Raw genomic sequence first — 21,366 nt, 5'->3', positions numbered from 1 at the left:
TCCACGAGCTCTGTGCTATTTGGATGAGAGGCTGCCAGGGAATGGACCACAGGCGGGCACCCCCCACCCTTCACCTCCTGGAGGAAATGAATGAAGGACTGAGACCTGTTGGTGCCCAGATGCTCTTTGTCTCGTGCACTGGGGTCTGTCCCCCTTCCATCTGGAAGAAAAGGTGAAGGAACCCGGCACCTGTGTGCAGCAGCTGGAGATAATCAAACCTCTTCACGTCTCTGAAGAGAAGGGCATGGAAGGAGGGGCTCCCTCTCTGAAGCCTGAAAGACAGCTGGCCACCCTCTCCCCTCCCCCCCCCCCCACTCTTTAGTTCTGGCCAAACTGAACTGCTTCTCCCTTCTGTGCCTTTCCTCAGGCAGCTCCTTCCTCCCGGAGAGCTTTCCTGCCCAAATCCAGCCCCTTCAAGGCCCAATGCCCCCTCCTCCAGGAAGCACATTTTGACTGCCATGCCTACGCTGCCTCCTTTCCCTGCGCGCTCTCCTCTCCTCGTCAGTTGCACCTCTCCCGTCCTTCGATGGCAATTTGCACTGTTGACGACGTCACAGCCACACCTGCACACATCTGTTTCCCACCTGGGGGACACGACAACTGCAGTGGCTCCTAGCACAGGCTTTGGAGCTTGGCAGACCTGAACTCCAACACCAGGTTTTGCCACCGATTAGCCTTCTGCCCACGGGAACGTCACTTACCTGTCTGAGCCTCAGATTCCTCTGGAAGATGGGCACAATAACTGTAATTACATGAGCTAAGGCACGCTAGGGATTCAGCACAGAGCTGGGCACAAAGCGAGCGCTCAGTGTTGGAGTTTGTTTGTTATGGTTCAGAGATGACTGTTCTTCCCAACGGCCACAGAGCCTTGCACTGGATGGATGGACGGATTTCTACAGACACAGACCTGCACGCCCCACTTGAAGCCCCTTCCCTCAGGCAGGGCGGTGGAACCTGGGAGGGGCTACCTCTGCAGGTCACGGGCTCCGGGTCATGGAGCAGTGTGTCATCGGATCTAGGAGGGCCCCTGGGATGCCCAACCCGGACACACAAATGTGGCCATAGAGGTGAGCTCTGAGGCCCTACTCCTGACCTCCTCTCACTCAGTGTGGAACCTTCACTAACTGTGCCTCAGTTCCCCATCTATGCAGGGGGGATGGTAACAGTACCCACCCTAAAGACGTGTGTGGGTACTGTTTAATGAGGATTAAATGAACTAATGCCCCGAAAGCAACAGGACACAGTCAGCACAGAGAGAGTGATTCAATAAACCTGACCTATTGTTCTCATTGCTGGTCTTTGTATTACTGTCACTGAAGAGGGGCGTGACAGCCCCTTTAGGACCACGAGCAGTTCACTGTCCTATAACCCAGGACTCCACTAACACCCAGCGTGCTCTCACGGATCAGCCTTTCTGGTTACAGCCCTGTGTCCCTGTTAGCTACATGGGTAGCCTATGGCCCAGGCCTGGCCACTCAGAATATCCCTCTCCTCCAGCGACAAGGACTATCCCAGTCAGAGCCCTTCCCTTGGATTGATACATAGATCCTAGAAGAAAAATAGTTCCTTTTTTCTGTCTGGGTGGCTAAGCTGGGGCAGCGGACAGAGAGCTCCCAGTAAGAGCAGAGAGGAGAGACAGCAGGGGTGGGAGGGGGCTGGGGAGTCCATGCAACTCCTCACCCTTCAGTTCCAGGGACCGCCCCAGGATCCGTGAAGTCCCTTTTTGGTTTAAGCTGCTTTAATTTGAGTGTTTGTCACTTTATTTATGAAAAACCCATGCCCAGGGTGCCTGGGTGGCTCAGTCAGTTAAGAGGCTTCCTTCAGCTCAGGTCATGATCCCAGGGTCCTGGGATCGAGCTCCGCATCGGGCTCTCTGCTCAGCGGAGAGCTGCTTCTCCCTCTCCCTCTGCCTGCCTATCTACCTACTTGTGCTCTCTCTCTGTCAAGTAAATAAATAAAAAATCTTAAAAAAAAAAAAAAGGAAAAACCCATGCCCAATTATATAGGCCCTAACCTAGATAAGGTGTATGCCGGCCACAGGCAGGGCAGGGCAGGGCAAGGCAGAAGTCCGTATCAGAACTAATAGACTCCTGTACATTCTGGCACAATCTCTACCATCAGGGCTGCGAGGGACAGTCTACAAAGCATGTTCTCCAGAATCACCCTGACCCAGAGGTCTTCAGGCATTGCTTCCCGGAGTCCTGGGAATCTGTGCCTCCCCAAACACCTGTGGAACAAAGGGCAGTGGGCAGCGCCGGGTGGGGAGAGGGAGTGGGGGGGGTGTAGCAAGATTCTTGATAAATTGCTGCCAGTTCGACCACAGCAGTTTTGCTACAAAAGCTACGTACTGGGATTCTGCTGCCCTAAGAGATCTGAAATACCCTGATCTAATTGCTTTTCAGGAAAGCATTAATAAGTAGCCGTGCTGATATGTCCACCCCCAATGTACAGAAGAGAACACTGAGGCCCAGTTCCCGACTTGTAGGCCACACGATTTCCAGTGCTTCAGGTTCCCTGTATAAATCTATCATGTCTGGCCTTTCCTGTCTCCTCCAGTAAACTGATGGTGGTTAATACCTAGAGTCTCATCTTTCTTGCTCTAACCCCTACAGAGCCGCCTGCTTCTGAGCCTGGCTCCTCGGGGGGCTTCCAGAAGCTTGAGGAACTTGTAGAATAGTGAATGAGCCAACCTCCACCTCCCTTTACCACGCCCACCCCGCCCCCTGCACCCCAGGCACACATGCACTTAGTTCTCTCTCTCCCTACCCATTTGCCCAAAAGTCAGGGAAAGACCAGCGGGGCCCCCTCCTGGGAACTCCTAATCCACTGCTATCCTGGCTGTGCTGGGACTATGGACAGAGGATTCCTTGTTCCCAGCGCTTCCTGCCCAGAGATCTCTGTGGGGCCCATGTGCTGGCAGGAAAGAGCCAAATCCCTCCTTTTAACCAGAGCTAAAGGCACCCCTTACCCCCACCAACATGCTCCCAGCTCTGCTTGGCATTATTTACTCTACCTGCCTGAGCTGGCTCAGTCCCACCTCCTCCCCACAGTCCCTGCTCCCTAACACACACACACACACACACACACGCACACACGCACACACACACACACACACACACACACAACAAGCCAGCGGTCCCCTCGGAGTACAGAGGTGCCTCTGATCTAATAAAAAAACAAAACCCAGAGAGTTCTGGAACAGTAACCTCACAGACCCCTGACAGTCGTGCCTTACTAATAACCTTTGCATATTACTTCATGATTTCCCAATCAGTGTAACTTCATTGGCCTGGCTCGCTCTCTGCCCTCACCCCACCAAAGCCACAGAACCCCTGAGCTGGAAAAGGGTTTTGACACACCCCGTGCCAGTGATTTGCGAATCATCTTGCGCAGAGCCAAGGGAGGGTTCCCTGTCATTATCTGGAGGCTGCTGGGGGCTGAGGAATTCGCCAGTTAGCGTCCCCCACACCTACCCCAGCTTCAACTATGCTCCCACGCCTCTGGCCATTTTGTACCCGGAGGTTCTTTGGGGTTCCTTTGAAAAGGGGATTTCCTGCTGGACAGTGGGAAGAAAACAACTCATTTACTCTCACCCCGCCTTCCCTCACTCCCCACCCTGACAGTATACAGAGGGTCCTGAGGCCAACACAAAGGAATGTAGCCGCCCATGGTCACTTAGGAGTCAGTGGCAGAACCAGAATGAAAACACCCTCTCCTGACTCTAAGGTGCACCTAGGAGTGGTTAAGCAGAAGAAAACCGGGGCTGCAGGGCCAGTGGATCCAACTTCCAGGTCCAAGGCCGTCCATCAGTAGCCACGGTGGCACAGACAAGTGATACAGGCAGAGCTCATGGTGCAACGCAGAGGTGCTCAGTGAACGTGCATTTTAGCCCCTCCCTTGAAATAAGCCAAAACCAGAGAGGACCCTCAGCACAGCTCTGCTTTTTAAACCCACTGGAAATCTGTGGCCTAGACAAACCTTCAGGCCTCCCAGCAGTAAAACATCTCCAAATAAGAGAGCTTGAAGGCCTGGAAGACCCATCTGTCCACCCCGAGCACAAGAAGGAGACTTGGGCTGTGCCTCTGTAACACTCACCCCTCCTCGGTCCACACCAGCTCCCCGAGGAAAAGCACAGTCTGTCAGGCACCTGCAAGGAGGAAACAGCGTTAGCTCTTCCGAAACCAGCTGGAGTCCACGGACCCAGCGAGGAGCTGGAAACCGAGAGGCTGGCATTTAGCTGTCTGAGAAACCTTAGGGAAGTTGCTGAACCTGTTAAACAGAAAGGGCTGTGTGGCTCCGCAGCAGAGCAAAAGGGAAAGGAACACTTCCGAAGCTGAGGCCGCCAGCGGGGACCAGGGAGGGCCTGGGAGGCCAGGGTAAGGAATTCAGGCTTAATTCAAACAGCAGTGGGAAATCATTGATTCACAGGGTAGAGAACAGACTGGAAACGGGCAAGGGTAGCTTGCCGTGTACATATCTGGGGTTCCTGGGGCCCAGACTGGGGTGGTTACAGTAGAGCTAGAAAGAAGTGGATACATTCAAGAGATCCTTAAGAGGTGGTACCTAAAGAATTTGGTGGGGGACTAGAAGTGGGGGGAGGAGGGAGAGCAGGGGCCCCCCTACCCCTCGGGCACCTCCTTCCATGTCAGTCACTCCAGCACCCAAAAAAGAACATACCCTTTGGTCTCTCAACCTGGCCTCTCCTTGCCTCAGTTTCCCCATCTATAAAATAAATATGGCTGGACTCAGTGGTCCCTACGTTCTTTTTAGCATGAACATGCTGTTCTAATTCACTCACAGATGTTTTCAGGCTTAGGTGCACATCCAGCCTCGTACACAACGGGGCAGGAGCATTGGAGGGAGAAACCTCAGGTCCCCTGGGCTCAGAACAGTAAATCTCCAGCGAGGACAAGATGGCTCGTTGTCACACAGATCACAAGAAGCAGATAAAGAGGAAAGTCACTTGGGCCAAGGGCGCAAGCCCCACGGCCTGCTCTCTGCCCCAGCTCCGGAGGCCAGCACAGGCTTCAGGACATGGTCACTCCAGCGGCGACATCGGTCACCCAGCAGCTGACACCCTGCTTCCCCAGCCACTGTTTTTCCAGAGCCCGGTCACAAGCACACCTAGGGAGACCTGCAGGACAGCAGGTAGAAGTTTGGGTTCTGCAGTCACACAGACCTGGTTTGAATTCCGGCTCCATATCTCTCTCTCTCTCTCTCATTCTGAGGCCTGGGGCAAGTCACTTCACTGCTCTTAGGCTTGGTTTCCTCATGAGGCAATATCGGAGTGACAGTGTCGGCTCCCAGGACTGACAGGAGGATTCAGAGAGATGGTACGTGGAAAGCTCAGCAGGTGCCTTATCACAATGACCACAGAGTAGCAGCCTCCACCTAACACAGGTGGAAAGTGAGACCCAGAAAGCAAAATGACTCACTGAGGACCCCTACCGCAAACCTGTCAGGGCAGGGGTGAGGCCCGGAGCTCGCATTCAGAACCACTGGGTCAGGCGTGTGTCATTTTGGTTCCTGCTTCTCAGATGAGGAAGTTGAGACTAAGATATTACAAGTGACTCGACCAAGGCCACAGAGAGAATTAATGGGAGAAGAGGGATTAGAGCTTAGGCCTCGTTGATGAAGAAGCTCATGGTCTTCCCCACGGATATCTTGAAAATAGATGTGTACAGAGAAGCTTCACATTTCAGGGCCCTATAAACCTGGAACAGGGACAAATGAAAATCTGGGCAGATGGAGAGGGGGAGCAGCGAAGCTACCTTGAGAGGAAACCAGAAGGAGTTGGTGAAACAAAAGCCTCTTTCTCAGAAGCTCTCTCTAGGGATTAGGCAGGAGAGAAGGGGGTTGACAAGCAGGGCCTTCGTCCTGCGAGGGCTGGGCTGAAAGCTGGATGGAAGCAAACAGAATTGGATCCAGCCTGGCCACCATCTCGCTAGGCAGGTCTCACACACACACACACACACACACACACACACACGCTGTTCTCTGTTTCTTCAACTCAAGAATGAGATGGTTAATCTGAGTGGTGTTGAGATCCCCACTTAGAAGTGTCTAATAATAACCATTCCTCCTAAGCTCTAGACTCCTGATCTGTCCCTGCTCCTAACCCCAAAAGGCAGCTTCCTAATGCTGGCTCCAATATTACAACAGGGTTGGGAAGTCCTGCATTTGACTCTGGCCATAGAGCCAGGTCACTTCCCCTCAACAGGCCTTTGGCATCCTCATCTGTACATATCTTTGCCTGATCACTTTCAGAATGGGAAGATCCAAGGAGCTACCTCAAAGGCAAGAAATCCCCTGAGGCAACCAACGAAGCAACCCTCACTCCAGCCCTCATCCCGCTTCCCAGTCAAGCTCTTTTAACCTTCCCTTTCCCTCTGGCCCTTGTCCCTTTCAGACAAACGGAATGAGAGAATTCAAGCCGGTGGACGCACCGGCAGTTGCAACAACCCCCACAAAGAGTAGTAGTTGTGACCATCACCACTGCCACTGTCTGACTACTTCCCCGTGCCAGGCACTGGGCTAAATCCTGCACTTGCGGTCTCTCTCACATGATCCCCCCAATCAAAGACAGAAATCCCACTGGGAATCTAAATTGACAGAGGACAGACTAAATTCATGTGAAGTGAAGTGACTTGTCCAAGGTCACACACAGAGCAAGTAAGGGGTGTGGCCACCCAGATGCAGACTTTTCATTTGACCTCGGAAGTCTTAATCTTATCCTTGAGGCTGTGGGGTTATCCCCGGTAACATTCCACCACAGGGCAGGGCCCAGATCTAGGTGGTGGGGGAAGGGGAGGGTGAGGAATATCTGATCTCCAACTCCCACACACACAGCCGCCCCAAATAACTAGTCTTTATAGTCTTGTATTATTATCATTCAAATATGTCCAACTCCACTCTCTGGCTAGAACAGCACTGTCCAATAGAAACATAATGCAAGCCATATACGTCATTTAAAATTTTCAATAGTGGGACACCTGGGTGGCTCAGTCAGTTAAGTATCTGACTCTTGATTTCGGCTCAGGTTATGATCTCAGGGTTGTGGGGTCAAGCCCCACAGTTGGCTCTGTGCAGAGGGTGGGCCTGAGTGAGATTCTCTTTCTCTCTCCCTCGCCTTTTTCCCCTCCCTCCCCCTCTCTCTCCTTCCCTCTCAAAAAAAAAAAAAAAAAAAAGAATAAAATTTTCAGTAGCTGCATTTTATTTATATTCAGTAGCTCCATTTTATTTTTTTTTTAGATTTTATTTATTTATTGGACGGAGAGAGATCACAAGTAGGCTGAGAGGCAGGCAGCAAGAGAGGGGGAAGCAGGCTCCCTGCTGAGCAGAGAGCCCAATGCGGGGCTTGATCCCAGGACCCTGAGATCATGACCTGATCTGAAGGCAGAGGCTTTAACCCACTGAGCCACCCAGGCGCTCCAGGAGCTGCATTTTAAAAAGTACAAAGGAATGGATGAAATTGATTTTTTTTTAAAGATTATATGTATTTTATTTATTTGAGAGAGCATCCCAGCACAGGCAAACACAAGGTGCGGCAGTGGGGGGGGGGGGTAGGGGAGCAGAGGGTGAGGGAGAAGGACAAAGAGACTCCGAACTGAGGAACTGAGCCCGGAATCCATAGCAGGGCTCAGGCTCAGGACCCTGAGATCACGACCTGAGCCGAAATCAAGAGACTGATGTCCAACTAACTGAGCCACCCAGACACTCCTAAAATTAATTTTAAAAGTATATTTATTTAGCCCAATACATCCATTTCAATGTGTAACCAATATACAAAATATTAACATATTTTACATACTTCTTTTGTCATACTAGGTCTTCCAGATCTGTCACGTACCTCACATTTAGAGCACCTCTCAATTCTGATGCTAAATTTTCAGATAGTTAGATACTGAAAGTATGGTCACAAATCTAATCATCTGTGTAGAAGTTTTTTGATAACCGAATGGAGTATCCTATTTAAATTTTAAATTAATTCAAGTCAAATAAGATTAAAAATTCAGTTCCCCAGAGCACTAGCCATATTCCAAGTGCTCGATAGCCATGTGTGGTTAAGCGGCCGCTGTACCTACTGAACCTGTAGACAGTCAAGTCCCAGAGGGCAGAGCTGGTGACCACCATGGCCCACAGTCAGAGCTAGGCCTCCCAAAGTACAGGTGAGTCTGGAGAGAATGGCATCTTCTCATTCTGGGAATCCCTACTGAGCCTCATCTTAACATCTACCTCTGGCTCCTGCTGTGTTCACAGCCATGGTGACAAAGGCATTGGGCACGCCACTGTTCAGAGTACAGAGTGTGGCTCCAAGAGGTGGGCCACCTGCCAAGGTCACCCAGCTTTGACCCCAGGCCTGTCTGACTTGGAAGCCTGGGCTCTGTCCCTAAAGTTTGACAGGGGCCAGGTCTGGGCCTCAGTCTTCTAGAGAAAGAAATAAGCCTTTGCCACTATTCTCACGAACCTTTCCTTCCCTAGTCTAGCACCAGAGAATAACCCAGAACAGGACACCCAGTGAAGAGGATGAAAGGGAAGGAAGACAGGAGACAGGCATGGCAGGGATGCATTAGGCAGTGGTCCCAAGGACAGAGCTTGGGCCACTTGGGACACCATCCCCACTACCCCCCCCCCACCATACACACAAGGCAGGAGCCATGCCCTGTCCTGCACCTCCCCCAGGAGCACTCACTCAGAGGTGCTTGGATCAGGGCCAGAGCCATTGCTCACCTCCCAGGGACACCTCAGCTGGAGTCCAGGGAAAGGGTCCAAGAGGCAGCGTGCCCCCTGGAAGGAGAGGAGGAACAGGCCCCAGAGGCAGATTCCAGAGCAGGGAAAAGGTGGCAGGGAGAGGCCAGGAAACCCAAGTCAGCTCCACCCCTCTCCTAGGGAGTCCAGTTCGTACTCGGACACCCTCCTCCAACGGCCCCACAGGGTGAAACTCTCACCAGCTATTATGTTTAACAATTAACTTTGATTCTTTTCCATGTCAGCAGGAGGCAGACCCAGCAAAAAGTCCCATCTGGGGGTCGGGAGACTTGGAAGACAGGAGAAGAGGGAGGGGCAGGTGTGAAGGGAGAAAGGGGTGATAAGTGAACCCCCTCACTTCCTCCTTCCCCTCCCGTCCTACCAATGTGGACAGCCTTCACGCTAAAGCCTAAGTTCCATAAGGTCAGGAGCTGGACCTGGCACATAGTAGGTACTCGATAAATATTTTTAGTTAACAAACAAGAGGGCAGGGTGAACTAGACTAAAACAGGCCAGCTAGATGAGCAGACTGATGAAGTCCAGGGGACACAAGGTGGCTTGCCCTGGGCAGGCACCTCCCTGACCCCTTTGACTCCAGGCCCTCCCTGAGACCGAACTGGACTGAGGACTGGGGCCACAGCCACCCAGGGCATGCCAGGGGCACAGCTTTGAAGGAAGGTCCCCTAGCCCTGGCTCTGCTCTTCTTAGCTGGGACCTTTGGGGCGCTCACCCTTTCCCCCATAAACTTATGGTGACACATGCATGCAGGGCTGTCCAGGGCCAGGCACACAGATGCTGCGATGCTCTGGGCACCGTATTACCATCGTGTCTCCTGTTACTTGGCAACAGCCTCCTCTTCTTAGGCCACCCCCTAAATTCCGCCATCCCCCAATATTCCCCTGACTCCCACCTATGTGGTCCTTTTTCCTTTCCGGGAAGGAAAGCCCAGAATAATGACGGCTCCGGCCCACTCACGTCCCACTCACTGGGGATCACACACACATCCTGGCAACAGCTTGTTACCAATATGACATTTGCTTGTCATTCACACCCCTCCTCAGGTTCCTTGGCCCCCTCCTCCCCCTCTCTCCCCCACCCCAATGCAGGCCCAAGGTCTACAGCCCACCTGGGGCTGACGCTGACCTCACTGTGGCCAGTTCAGCTGGCGTTCTCGGGTGGGGGCTCCCCCTTCTGGGCCTCTGCTTCCCCTCTGTGTAATGTGGGGACAAAGGGGGTGGATTAAGAGATTGCTTCTCCTGCTGGCCAGATCTGATGTTTAGAGATACTGACATTTTGGGGATCAATTTGCCCTTTACCTTCAGACACACCAGAATGCATATCTTGACCTTGGGCAGCCCTGTTGTTATGGGACAGATTCCAAACGGGGCCTTCAGAGGCCTGGGACTACAGCCCACCCCGGACCATTCTCAGCTCAAGCCCAGATAGACGGACAAAGGCCCCACCCCATCCCCACTCTCTGGTCCCCAATACCTCCACCATAAAACCCTACTCGTCCAGTCTTCTCTCTGGCTCTCAGTAGTGGCAGCATGAGCCATCAAGCCCCCAAATTCTTCTTGGCAAAACAGAGCTTGATGCCGCCCCTACATCGGGGCGGGGGGAGGGGGTTGCTAACCCCAAGCCCCTTCTGCGTGGAGGTTCCGGAGCTGCATCTGCGTCCACTCTGCTCTCCCCTGGGTCCTTCTGGCAACTTCAAGCATGCCTTCCCACCTCCGCCTGGACCTCCCCTCCTTTACCTCCACAGGGAACACCCATCTACACAGATGACAGTCTGCGCTGATCTCTCCCTCCTCCACTCGCTCTGCCTTGTTTCTGCCAGATGCTGCTCCTTGTGGAAGAGTCTTACTGCCCCTACTTGGCCTTAGAACTCTGGAGACCAAGAGACTCTTGCCATGATTTTTCTGTCCCTCACTCTCTCCCCCCAGCGCGGTGCTCCAACCATAACAGGTGTCTGCTGAAACAATGATAATCACCATTAACTGAAAAATAATGAGTTATAATCGTATATTGAGCATTTATTCTTTACAGTGCTCAGATCTCGTTAATCCTCCAAACCCTCAACAGACTTGTTATCCTTAGCCCTTTGGTTTAACCTGAGGAAAGAAGAATGTGAACTAGGCAACAGGAAACCTGGCTTCTAGAACTACAAATCACAGCTATAGGGCAGCTATCCTGCCCAGCCCCCCATTTTACAGCAGGGAAAACTGAGGTCCAAACATGGGAAGGAAGTGGCCCACAGTCTCTAAGCATCTTCACTTAAAACCAGCAATGTGCTGAGAGGTAGGAGAGATTTGCCTGCACCTCCTGACTCTGCCATGAACTCCCCAGTGACCCTTTTCCAGTCATTAGGCTCCCACTCTATAAAACAACCCTAAAGACGGCTCGTGACTCAAGGACACCAATGGTGTCTCTGGAGCCTTTCCCAAGATCAAGGCACACTCTCACAACTGTACATACTGCTTCAGAAGTTCATGAACACTTGAGACAAACATTCTCCAAGGGCAATCTGAGAATCCTTGGTGTCACAGTCACCTTGACAAGGAAGCTGTTAAAACAGGCTGATTCCAAGGCCCCACGACGGATCCCACCCTCCCAGGAAGCAGCTGAGTTTGAATCTCTGGGTGAATATTGTAAGACAGCATTTTTTTTTTTTAAGCAAGCTCTATTTTGCTACTTCTGGGGGAGCACATTTTGAGAAGCCCTGCCTTAGAGAACCCTCGGAAGCTGAGCTACTCTCCTTTTAGCTGTTTCGCATATTGAACTTCTGCTTCCTCACCTTTGAGAGAGCTTGGTGGCTCCAAGGCTTAAAGCCACTGTTCATTAATCAAAGTTCCTTCTGGTTGAGCCACCTGCTCAAGCTGACCATGGTCATGGTCATGGTCATGATGGGGGTGGGTAGAGGCCCAGCAAGCTGACTGCAGCTACCCAGGTTTGGAAGTGACATCCTGAGATCAAGCAGCCCTACCTACAAGAGAGTCTGGGCTCCAAGGGCTGAACTTGGGCCAAGAGGTTCCCTATCAGCCCCAGCCTGGAGGCTCCTTTCCTCTCTCCAGACTGTCTTGCTCTGGCTCTTAGCCAGCTCTGGCTTCCTTCCTTCTCCTTTCTAGCATGAATGTTCTCCAAATCTGAGCTTCCTAGCTCCAGCCTCTGCTTCCCTCCCCTCCATATCACAGAGCCTGATAGAAGATCTCCAAGCCCCCAGGCATCCTTTCAAGGAGACAAAGCTATCATTCTTTGCAGATAATAAGTTTCTTTACCTAGAAGACTATGTTAATCAATGAAAAACTAAGGTGACCAATGACCAAACAGTATCACTGGGAAAAAAGCCAAGCACCTACAGACCTGCCCTGTCCCCTGCCCCTGATGCAGGTCTGTCCCACAGGTGGGCACCGCCTAGAACCAGATGGGCTCAGAGGCCAGACCAGCCCCAGGGCTGACACTGTAGGAAGGCCAGTCCCTGAGCGAAATGACCATGCAGGCTGGGAGGCAGGATACCTGGACTGGAGACCCTGCTCTCTGAGCTAAGAATTTGTTCTCTGAATTTGAGCAGGTGCACATCCTCTGTGAACACTCTTGACTGTCCCATCCAGGGCAGTATGGGAATGATTCAGAAATCCCCATGGGCTTTGGATAGATCTAGATTTACACCCCAGCTGCGCCACTTGCTGGCGGAGGGCTGGGTAGGCCTTGGGCAAGTTATTTAACCTCCTTTAATAAAATGGGGATCTAATCTCTGCCTCACTGGGTAGTTGCAAGGATTAACAGACATAAGGCGTGTAACGCGCTTAGCACGGGGCCTGGCACATGGTAAGCCAATAACGTAAGTGGTTGTTTATCAGTCACCGGAGTGAGCCTCTGAAGAGGAAGACTCCAGGCTTCCTAATGCATAAGTGGCCCCAAGCAACCCCAGAACCATGCCCCTTGCACTGGGTCTGGAGGCTTTATCTTTAGACCTCTAATCTGGAGAGATGAAGAGAGGGGGAGGCAGGACAGGAGAGAGAGAAAATAAGAAAAGGGAGGAGGGTAAGGGAAATCAAGGGGTGAAGAGGGGCCTGGCTCTCCCAGTTTGGGGAAAAAGAAGATGACTTCAGGGCAATTGCCAAGACAGGATAAGCCTTCTCTCCTTTCCAGAGCCTTCCCTATGCCTGCCAGGACAAGGCTTAGAGGGACACAGCCTGCAGAGAAGCACGGCCCTGGCTGTCAATAGGGACATTGAAGCCTTGGGTTACCCCCAGGCTCTGGCTCCCCACGTTGCAGCTGCCCGCCTGCGGTGGCCTCCGCCCTGCTGGAGCAAGCAGAGATGGCCCAAGCCAGGCCGAGGACAAAGAACCTGTCCATTCAGCCCGTAGAGGCACTGCCTGCTCACTCGGGCCTCAGCGAGCTCCCTCTGACCCTGACTCAGCAAGACTCTTCCCGCGGGCACCCCTCTGAGCCTGGCACATGGCCCTTTCCAGGCCTCCACCTGCCCCACAATCCTGCGCCTGGGGCCAACTTTGCAACTGGGATGGGGGCGGGGGGCTAGTGCCGTTCCACAAACAAGAGCCACAGGCAAGGTGTGACCAGCTGTGTGACCTTCGGGGTGTCACTTTCTCTCAGAGCACATTCCCCTTCTCTGGCTAATGAGGGCAACGAAGAGTTTGGACCATTGCTAAGGTCCTCCTCACGGACAGCAGCTGTGCTTCGCAGGATCCCTGTGAGCACATGAGGGGCGGGGGCAGGGGGCGGTGGAGACAGAGGACTTGCCTCGGGAGAGGAGTGGGCTGGGCCAGGCGTGCTGGGAATGCAGTGCACGTGGCAATGGCCAAGGCTTCTTATGCTGATGACGATTATCAGTGAGAAGCCCAGCAACAAACTCTGAAGCAACTTACAAAGAGCTTTCTCCTTATGCCCTGAGACTCACAGCCTGGTGAAGCAGGTCAAGCCGGTGATGCTTATTCACATGGTGATGCTTATTCACATCGGTGATGCTTACTCACATCGGGCAGATGAGGAAGTGAACCAAGAGCTGAGGGATGCATCCCAGCTGCAAAGTGCTGGGCAGGGGGCGCTGGAGAGGAAGTGTTCATTCTGGGCTGCCGACTGGGTGCCACCAGCGGGCTTCCTCAGACCTGCCATCCAGACCACGTGTGACCACCGTAGCCCGCCACTACAGGGGCTACTGTCCCCATTTCAGAGGAGAGGCAACTGAGGCTGAGAACAAGTAACTCGCTTCTTCTGAGCTCCTGCTGCTCTGGAGCAAAGCCTGGATTTGCACCCGGGCTTGTGGGACTCCAGATTTGCACTCTTTGCCATCTTCCTGAATGTACTGGGTTGAAAGGTGCCCCCCCCCAAAATTCATGTCTACTTAGAACCTCAGAATGTGAGCTTATTTGGAAAAAGTCTCTGCAGATGTAATTAGTTAAAATAAAATGAGGTCACACTGGATTCGGGTGGGTCCTAAATCCGATATGACTGGTGTCCTTACAAGAAGAGGAGATGACACAGAGACACACGGGGAGAAAGGGGAGAAAAGCACGTGACAACAGAGGCAGAGGCAGCCACAGACCCAAGAACACCAAGGATTGGGGCAACCAGCAGGAGCGACGAGAGAGGCGTAGGACGACAGACTCCTCCACAGAACCCTCAGAAGGAACCAAACTTGCTGACACACCTTGATTTCTGACTTCTGTCTCCAGAACTGTGAGAGAATAAATGACTGCTTTTTTAAGCCACCCGGATCGCAGTACTCCGTTAAACAGCCCTGGCAAAGTCATACAGTGTGACTCCACCGGGCCACAGAGCCAGGATTCTTGCTTTCAGATTCCCACTCACGAGGCAGCGTTGGAGGTTAAGGGGTCTGAGGGCCTGTGAGAGGTCACTCTTATCTCTCCTTTGCCTCCCTGACCCCAGCTGGCCTCAAGTCCACCACCTGTGCGTCTCATTCTAGGTCTCTAACCACCCTCTGAGCCCAGTCTCCAAGTCAACAGAGCCCCCTCCACTACCCGGGCCGTCCTCTATCACCACCTAGAGAGCTGTGTTTTTGAAATGCAAATCTGATTCTTCCAGGCTAGCTTAATCCTCTTCCCTAGCTCCCCACCACCTGTAGAACTCCAGCTCGTCAGTCCGGCCCTCATCTGGCCCGGGACTTCCTCTTCCGCCTTACTTCTTGGCCAATCACCCCACCTGTCCCCACCACTCATCACCTGCAGCTCCAACCACATGGAACTATTTGGAATTCCCCTAATTCCCCTAACCAGCCCTGGTGCCTTTGCACATGCTGCCCTAACTACCCGGAAGATAAATCCAGTCCAAACACCATCTCTTTTCTTTGTAAAGCCTCTTCCTCCCTGAACACCCTCATTCGGATACCTTGTATACTGCACACATCTGCCCCTACACCCAGCCGGTGAACACTGTGGGATTCATTGCCGTTTCTGGAGGCCTAGGCATTCATGAGCCAACTGAATTGCCAAGTAGCCATAATAGTAACAATTGCTCACACTTAGCAAATGGTTACTATGTGTGAGGCATTCCATGTATGTCATCTCATTTCATTTTCAGAACAATCCTATGGAACAGTTACTATCGTTCATCCTGTTTTACAGGAGAGGAGCTGAAGAGATGAATTCCCTTGCCCAAGTCCACCCACTGAGCACAGGGCAAAGCCTGGATGACTCTAGAGCCGGGGCTTGTAATCAGTATTAGGTACACCATCCATCCTAATACCCTCATTTTACAGAAGAGGAAACAAGGAAAAAACAAAAAAGGAAAAGGAAAAGTGACTCGCCCACAAACAAGGCACAGACCCAGATCTTTAGAATCCTTATCCAGTGTTCTTCCTCTTCTCGTTCTTGCAGGATCCTATTCCAGGAGGACCCAGATGATGACTTGCTAGGCTGTATCTCCTAGAGAGCTTTCTCCTGCCTCCCCTAGAGCAGAGCCAGGCAGTGGCCCAGACCCACCATGGGGGTGCATTGATGGCCAGGAGATGAAGCAGTAAAAAAGACAGATAAATATACTTCTAAAAAGTCTGAGGTCATGGGGCGCCCGGGTGGCTCAGTGGGTTCAAGCCTCTGCCTTCAGCTCAAGTCAAGATCTCAGGGTCCTGGGATTGAGCCCCTCATCGGGCTCTCTGCTCAGCAGGGAGCCTGCTTCCCTTCCTCTCCCTCTGCCTGCCTCTCTGCCTACTTGTGATCTCTGTCTTTCAAATAAATAAATAAATAAATAATTTTTAAAAAGATTTTTTAAAAAAGTGTGTGGTCTGCTTTGATATTACAGTGTCAGGGCTGGAGAAGACAATTTGGGTGTCACTTAGTACCATCTTCCATTATATAAAGTCATCCACTTCAACAAATTTAGAGAACACAAATCATAAGCTGGGCACTGTGTGGGGGCACTAGAAAGAACGATAAGCAAGTTCCTGCCCAGATAGTATCCACACTTTGGTGAGGAGAGACGGACAAACAACTAATAAGTTCAAGTATAACTACAAATTCCCATAAGCACTGTGGACTCCAGGGAGCTCTAAGAACATGTAACAAGAAAAACTGACTTATTCTAGGGAGCTGGAAAAGGCGCCCTTGAGCAAGTCATTCTTGAGCTGAAATCTGAAGAATGTGAATTAATCAAGGTAAAAAGCAAGGGACAAGTGTGCTAGACAGAAGGAACAGCATGTGCAAAATCCCAGAGGCCAGAGAGCTCGCGGTGCCTGGATGATCTGGAAGAAAGCTGGAGTAGCTGGTTTCCAGAGGAGGGGGCAGGGACCTGTAGGTCTTATAGGTCAAGGTAAGGAGTGGTGAACTGAGCAAAGGAGGGAACACCCCCCCTCAAAACCTGGCCCAGACCAGACACTGTCAATGAGTTATTACATTATTCGGTGAAGGAGAGATTTGTCCAAGATCACAGGGAAGACCTGAGACTTGAAATCTGAACTCCCACTCCCAGAGTAGGGCTGCATGGCTATGTCAGTATCATGGACAGTGGGTCCCAGTGTTTCAACCTATAGGAGGTTCCAGTTTCTTTTTGGCACCTCTCTTGAGCTCAAGGGCAAGAGAATCACCTGTGTTTGTTAACACACAGTCTGCTGGGCACCACCCCCAGAGTTATTATTGATTCAGTAGGTCTGACTGGAGCCCCCAATATTTGCATTTCTAACAAGATCCCAGGGGACCATGCTGCTGTTGGTAGGATGACCAGACTTTGAGAAATGCCACTCTAGATCAGAGTGTATGGGGGCAAAGGGGCACGGCCAGAATCCTTGGGGGTTAGAAAGGTAGATTCCTAAATCTGGGTAACCATGAGCTCTGGGATTCCAAAGGAGCCTCAGAATCTAGCCTACTAGCTGCTCAGCCAGGGGAAACTGAGGCTTGGGGGGTTTAGACTCCTACACAAGAAGTAATACAAATGTGCTGAGCAAACAGATAAACACAAAAGGCTTTGACCAAAGTCCAAAGGAGACCCCTGGAAACTCCAGGGCTCCTGAGCTCCAGGCCAGAGTCTCTCCTTTCCTGGGAAAGGGAGAATCAGGGAAGGGGACAGCAAGCTCAGCTTTCCCCAGGTTCTGCTGCCAGAAACATTTTCAGAATTGCAGAAATCTGCTCTTGGCCCCCAATCCTATCACCCATCCACCCTCCTTCCTTTTACATTCCCAGCTCCCTCCCTTTACACTCCAAATCCTGTGCACTTTATCCTGGCAAGCCCAGCAGCAGAGGGGGAGGTGAAGTAATAGGGAGGAAAAACTGGAAGTGGAGGAAGAATTCTTGTACTTGGATGTCCTTCTTCCAGAACAATTCCTTCATCCTAGAAGAGTCTCAGTTTCTTTCCATCCTCGTATCCAGTTTACCCCCAACCTACCCACATTTCAATACCAGCATCTGAAACCCACAAAACCAAGGGCTAAATTTCCAAACCACATTTTCACCCAGTTTTTCTATATTAGAGTGGCCCTGGACAAAATTTTTCTCTCCTATACTAGTTGGCAACAAAATGCCACTTCTCTTGCAAACCCACATGCACAGACTCACTAATATACAAACAGCTATATGTACATAAAAACAAATAAAACTTATGAAAACACATACACATATACATCAAAATACATTATTCATTGTTCACTGATAAAAACATATCTATGCACCCAAACATACAAGAAAAACAGAGAGAGACACACATGCAGACAGACCTCAAATCTAGGAATGCACAGGCAGGGCGGCAGTGCATGGGGACAGGAGTACACACACACCCAGAGATCTCCCATCACAGTAGGGGTCTCCTGAGGGGTGGGGGTATTCCTGCATGGGCTCTGGCCCTTTAGGAGAGTGGTCCTCCCTCCTTTCAGGGCACCTAAGGTGCGGCTCTAGCCCTGAAAGCTAGAGATGGTGAGGGTGGGAGTTGAGGCTGACCTGGCCAAGCCCAGCCGGTCTCTGGGCCACTGTCCCTGCGCAGCGACAGGAAATGGATCCCTGAATCGCCTGGGTCACCAGCCTGGGGACCGCTGTTGCCGCCACCACCACCCCACACCCACATGCACACACACGCACACGCGTGCCCACACACACACACACACACACACACTCGGGCTTCAGGCAGGACACGCCCTCCACTCCCGCTTGGCCCGGAGCACGGACTCCGCCGGCAGCCGTGCTCCTTCTGGCCCCTGGGGTGTGGCCGCCCACCTGCCAGCGGAGACTCTCCGCCTGGGGGGGACACTCCCGCCACCACCGCCACCCACCGCCCTGACCAGGTGTCCAGCTCCCCGGGACTACAGCGCCTCGGCCGCCGCTCCCACCCCTTCCTCCCGGCAGTGCGGAGACAAAGCCGCGCACACGCACACGGGGGCTACGCGGGTGCACACCCGCCCTCACACGCGCACACACGGGGAATCACACTGGCGCTCACACGGCGACACACGCACACGCGCACAAACACCGCCAAAGGCTCCAGCCACAAGCGAAGGCACTGGCACACACCCTCATCCAGATGTACACACACTCAGCTACATATTCAGACACACCCTCTAATAGACACATTCACGAAGAGACACACGCAGACACACACACCCTCACCCAGATACACACACACCACCCAGTCCAGACGCACGGAGACCCACAGCGCACACCCCTCACACACACAGATGCACACCCAGCGCACACGCGCACACACACAGCAACCACAACCACTTGCACAGACCCACGGGCACACGCGCACTCACACCCAACACTCGGAGATGTGGACCCCCCTACACGTACCGGCGCCAGAACCGAGACTCACCAACAGAGGCCCAGGGCTCCGGACTGGGGCGCCCGCCCCCAGCCCCTCAGCCTCCAGCCACCCCACTCCCCGACCCCCGCCTCCAGGAGCCGGTCCGCCGGCCTGTCAGTGCTCGAGGACTGGGGTCCGAGCCCGGAGTCCTCGGCGATAACCTCGCACACAGACACACACGACAGCAGACGCGGCAGGGTCCCCGGGGGCCCCGAGGAGGGCGGCGCGGGCGGCTAACCTGGCAGCGGCGGCGCGGTTTCCGGGCGCTGTCGGTCCTCGGTCCGTGCGTCCGGCGGCCGCCCGGGCGGGCTCCGAGGCGCACTCGAGCTGCGCAGAAATGCCCCGCTCGCTCGCTCGCTCGCTCCCTCTCTCCCTCCCACGGCGCCCAGCCCCCTCCCCGCCCGCCCCCCACACCGGGCTCCCCCCTCCGCCCCGCCCCGGCCGGCTGCCCGGGAGGAGGCGGCGGCAATCTCGGCCGCCCCAGCCGCCACCGGCGAGCTAGCGAGCAGCCGCGCCGAGCCGCGAGCTGCCGGGGGAGCGCCGCCGCCGCCGGAGCCGCGGGAGCCGCGGGAGCCGCGGGAGCCGCCGGAGCCGGGGCCGCGCGTCGGGAGGAGCCGCGCCGGCCCCCGGGGAGGGGAGAGGAGGAGGGGGCTGAGCCCCGCGAGCCCGCCTGGCGCCCGCGGCCCGCCGCCCGCTTCCCCACGTGGGCCCCGCGCCTGGCGCCTACCTGAGCCGCCGCGGAGCCCCGAGGCCGGAGCCGAGCGGCGGGGCGACCGACTAGAGACCCCACCCCGGCCTCTTCGCCTCCCTGTCCCGGCCCGGTGGGCTCGTGCCCCGCCCCCGCCTCCTCCCTGGTCCCCGCCAGTGCCGACCTGGGTTTTCCTGGCTAAGACGCCTCGGCTCTGGGCCCGGTGCCCCGGGCTAACCCCACGGCCCGGCGCCCAGCTCGCCTGCCTCCTCTACCTCCAGCCCGGACCTGGCCGACGCCCACCCGCCTCCTCGCCGCGCTCCCATTGTTCCCGCAGCCCGAGCTTGCGGAAGATCCCGCAGCGCCTTCCAGCCCTCTCCCCATGGCAATACCTCTGGACCCTCTGGGGGCCTTCCAAGGACTGGCCCCTTTCTCTGGGACCCCACGACGCCCACCCTCCACAGGCGCACGACCAGAGCAAAGAGCTTTTCTAAATTAGGGTTATAATCACCGGCCCTTACAGGCTCTCCTTCAGATCCTGCTTTGAGTACAGACTGAGGCTTGTGGAAGAAGGAATTAATCCAAGTTCAGCAAGCCTGAGAGGGCAGCAAGGAGAAAATGAGGGTACCTATTAGGTGTCTTCATTCCATAAATGAAGAAACTGAGGGCTTCTGGGTCAGGGTCAGGGCCAGGCCCTCTAGAAGTACAAGGAATAATGAGCCTGCCCTTCTTTGTTAGATACTAAATAAAGCAGAGCCACAGGGGCGAAGCAAGCCTCATATACTTCCAGGGTTTTACTTTCTTCAGAAGAAAGGTAAAGACCTACTAGGGCAGGCGCTTTCACACAAGGTGTCTCACTGAGCCCGGACCGTAGTCCTATGTAGCCCTGTGATTATACCCATTTTTGCAGATGGGAAGCCTGTCCTAGGTCTCTCTACCATGCAGCATGGAGCCAAGATAAAGCCCAACCATTATTCAAGTTCTTTACTATGGTCCTTAACCTCCAGCATAGGAAACTAAGTGCCAAATGAGCAGCTGAGAACTTAAGAAATCAAGAAGAGGAGGCTTAGTTTGCACTTTGAAGAACTTCCACAAACTAAGAGCGGAACTGAGGGAATCAAGGTCCCAATGCAAGACTGAGCGGGGATTGTCCAGGAGGAAACATAAGAAGAACTAACGATAACTAGCATGTTTGGAGCACTTATGCCAGGCACTGTTCTAAGAGCCTTCCTTGCACTAACTCATTTAATCCCACAATAACACCATGCAAAAGACGTTATTCTTACCCCCACTTATACAGAAACACAAAGACATTACAGAGCTTGTAAGGTGCCAGAGCCAGGATTCGAATCCAGAAAGCTGACTCCCCAGCCCGCCTTTTTAACTCCTGGAGACCAGACAGAAGCAGCCCCAACGTGAGACAAAGAAAGGCATTGGAACTCCCAGAGCACCCACCACAATGGGCCACTATTGAACTTGCCGCCCTCTGTCTCCCCGTGTGCGCTCGGTGCTCCACACACAACCTGCTATGTGGGCCTCATTTGTTGAATGACTGCATGACTGCCACATGGGGCTGGCGTGCCGAGTGCCATGTGCAGGGCTCAGCTGCAGCCCTCTCTGCTCGGCTGGGCATCTTTATCAGTGCTTTTAGATGAAGCCGAGGAAGGCATGAA

The 21,366-nt window shown here is 53.5% G+C and overlaps 1 protein-coding gene across 2 annotated transcripts in view; it reads right to left on the bottom strand.

The window, feature by feature from the left end:
• The window catches only part of EPB41L1 (erythrocyte membrane protein band 4.1 like 1), a 122,931-nt gene extending 102,971 nt beyond the window's left edge, over positions 1-19,960 (bottom strand). Inside the window, exons 1-2 of one of the 2 annotated variants that reach the window (XM_004746504.3) lie at positions 19,878-19,960; positions 4,096-4,147 (exon numbers count right to left, since the gene is read on the bottom strand). The gene's annotated coding sequence lies outside the window, so the exon portion shown is untranslated. Of the gene's footprint in view, positions 1-4,095; positions 4,148-19,243; positions 19,524-19,877 lie in introns of those variants that run through there. The other variant, XM_045084150.1, reaches the window with a different exon arrangement.
• Positions 19,961-21,366: the final 1,406 nt, after the last annotated feature.

Source organism: Mustela putorius, unplaced genomic scaffold, assembly GCF_011764305.1.
Source record: "Mustela putorius furo isolate JIRA1106 unplaced genomic scaffold, ASM1176430v1.1 tig00000743_pilon_pilon_pilon, whole genome shotgun sequence".
In the NCBI taxonomy this organism is placed as follows: Eukaryota; Metazoa; Chordata; class Mammalia; order Carnivora; family Mustelidae; genus Mustela; species Mustela putorius.
The sequence above is the reverse complement of the archived record's forward strand: the minus strand, read 5'-3'. Positions and strand labels throughout refer to the sequence as shown.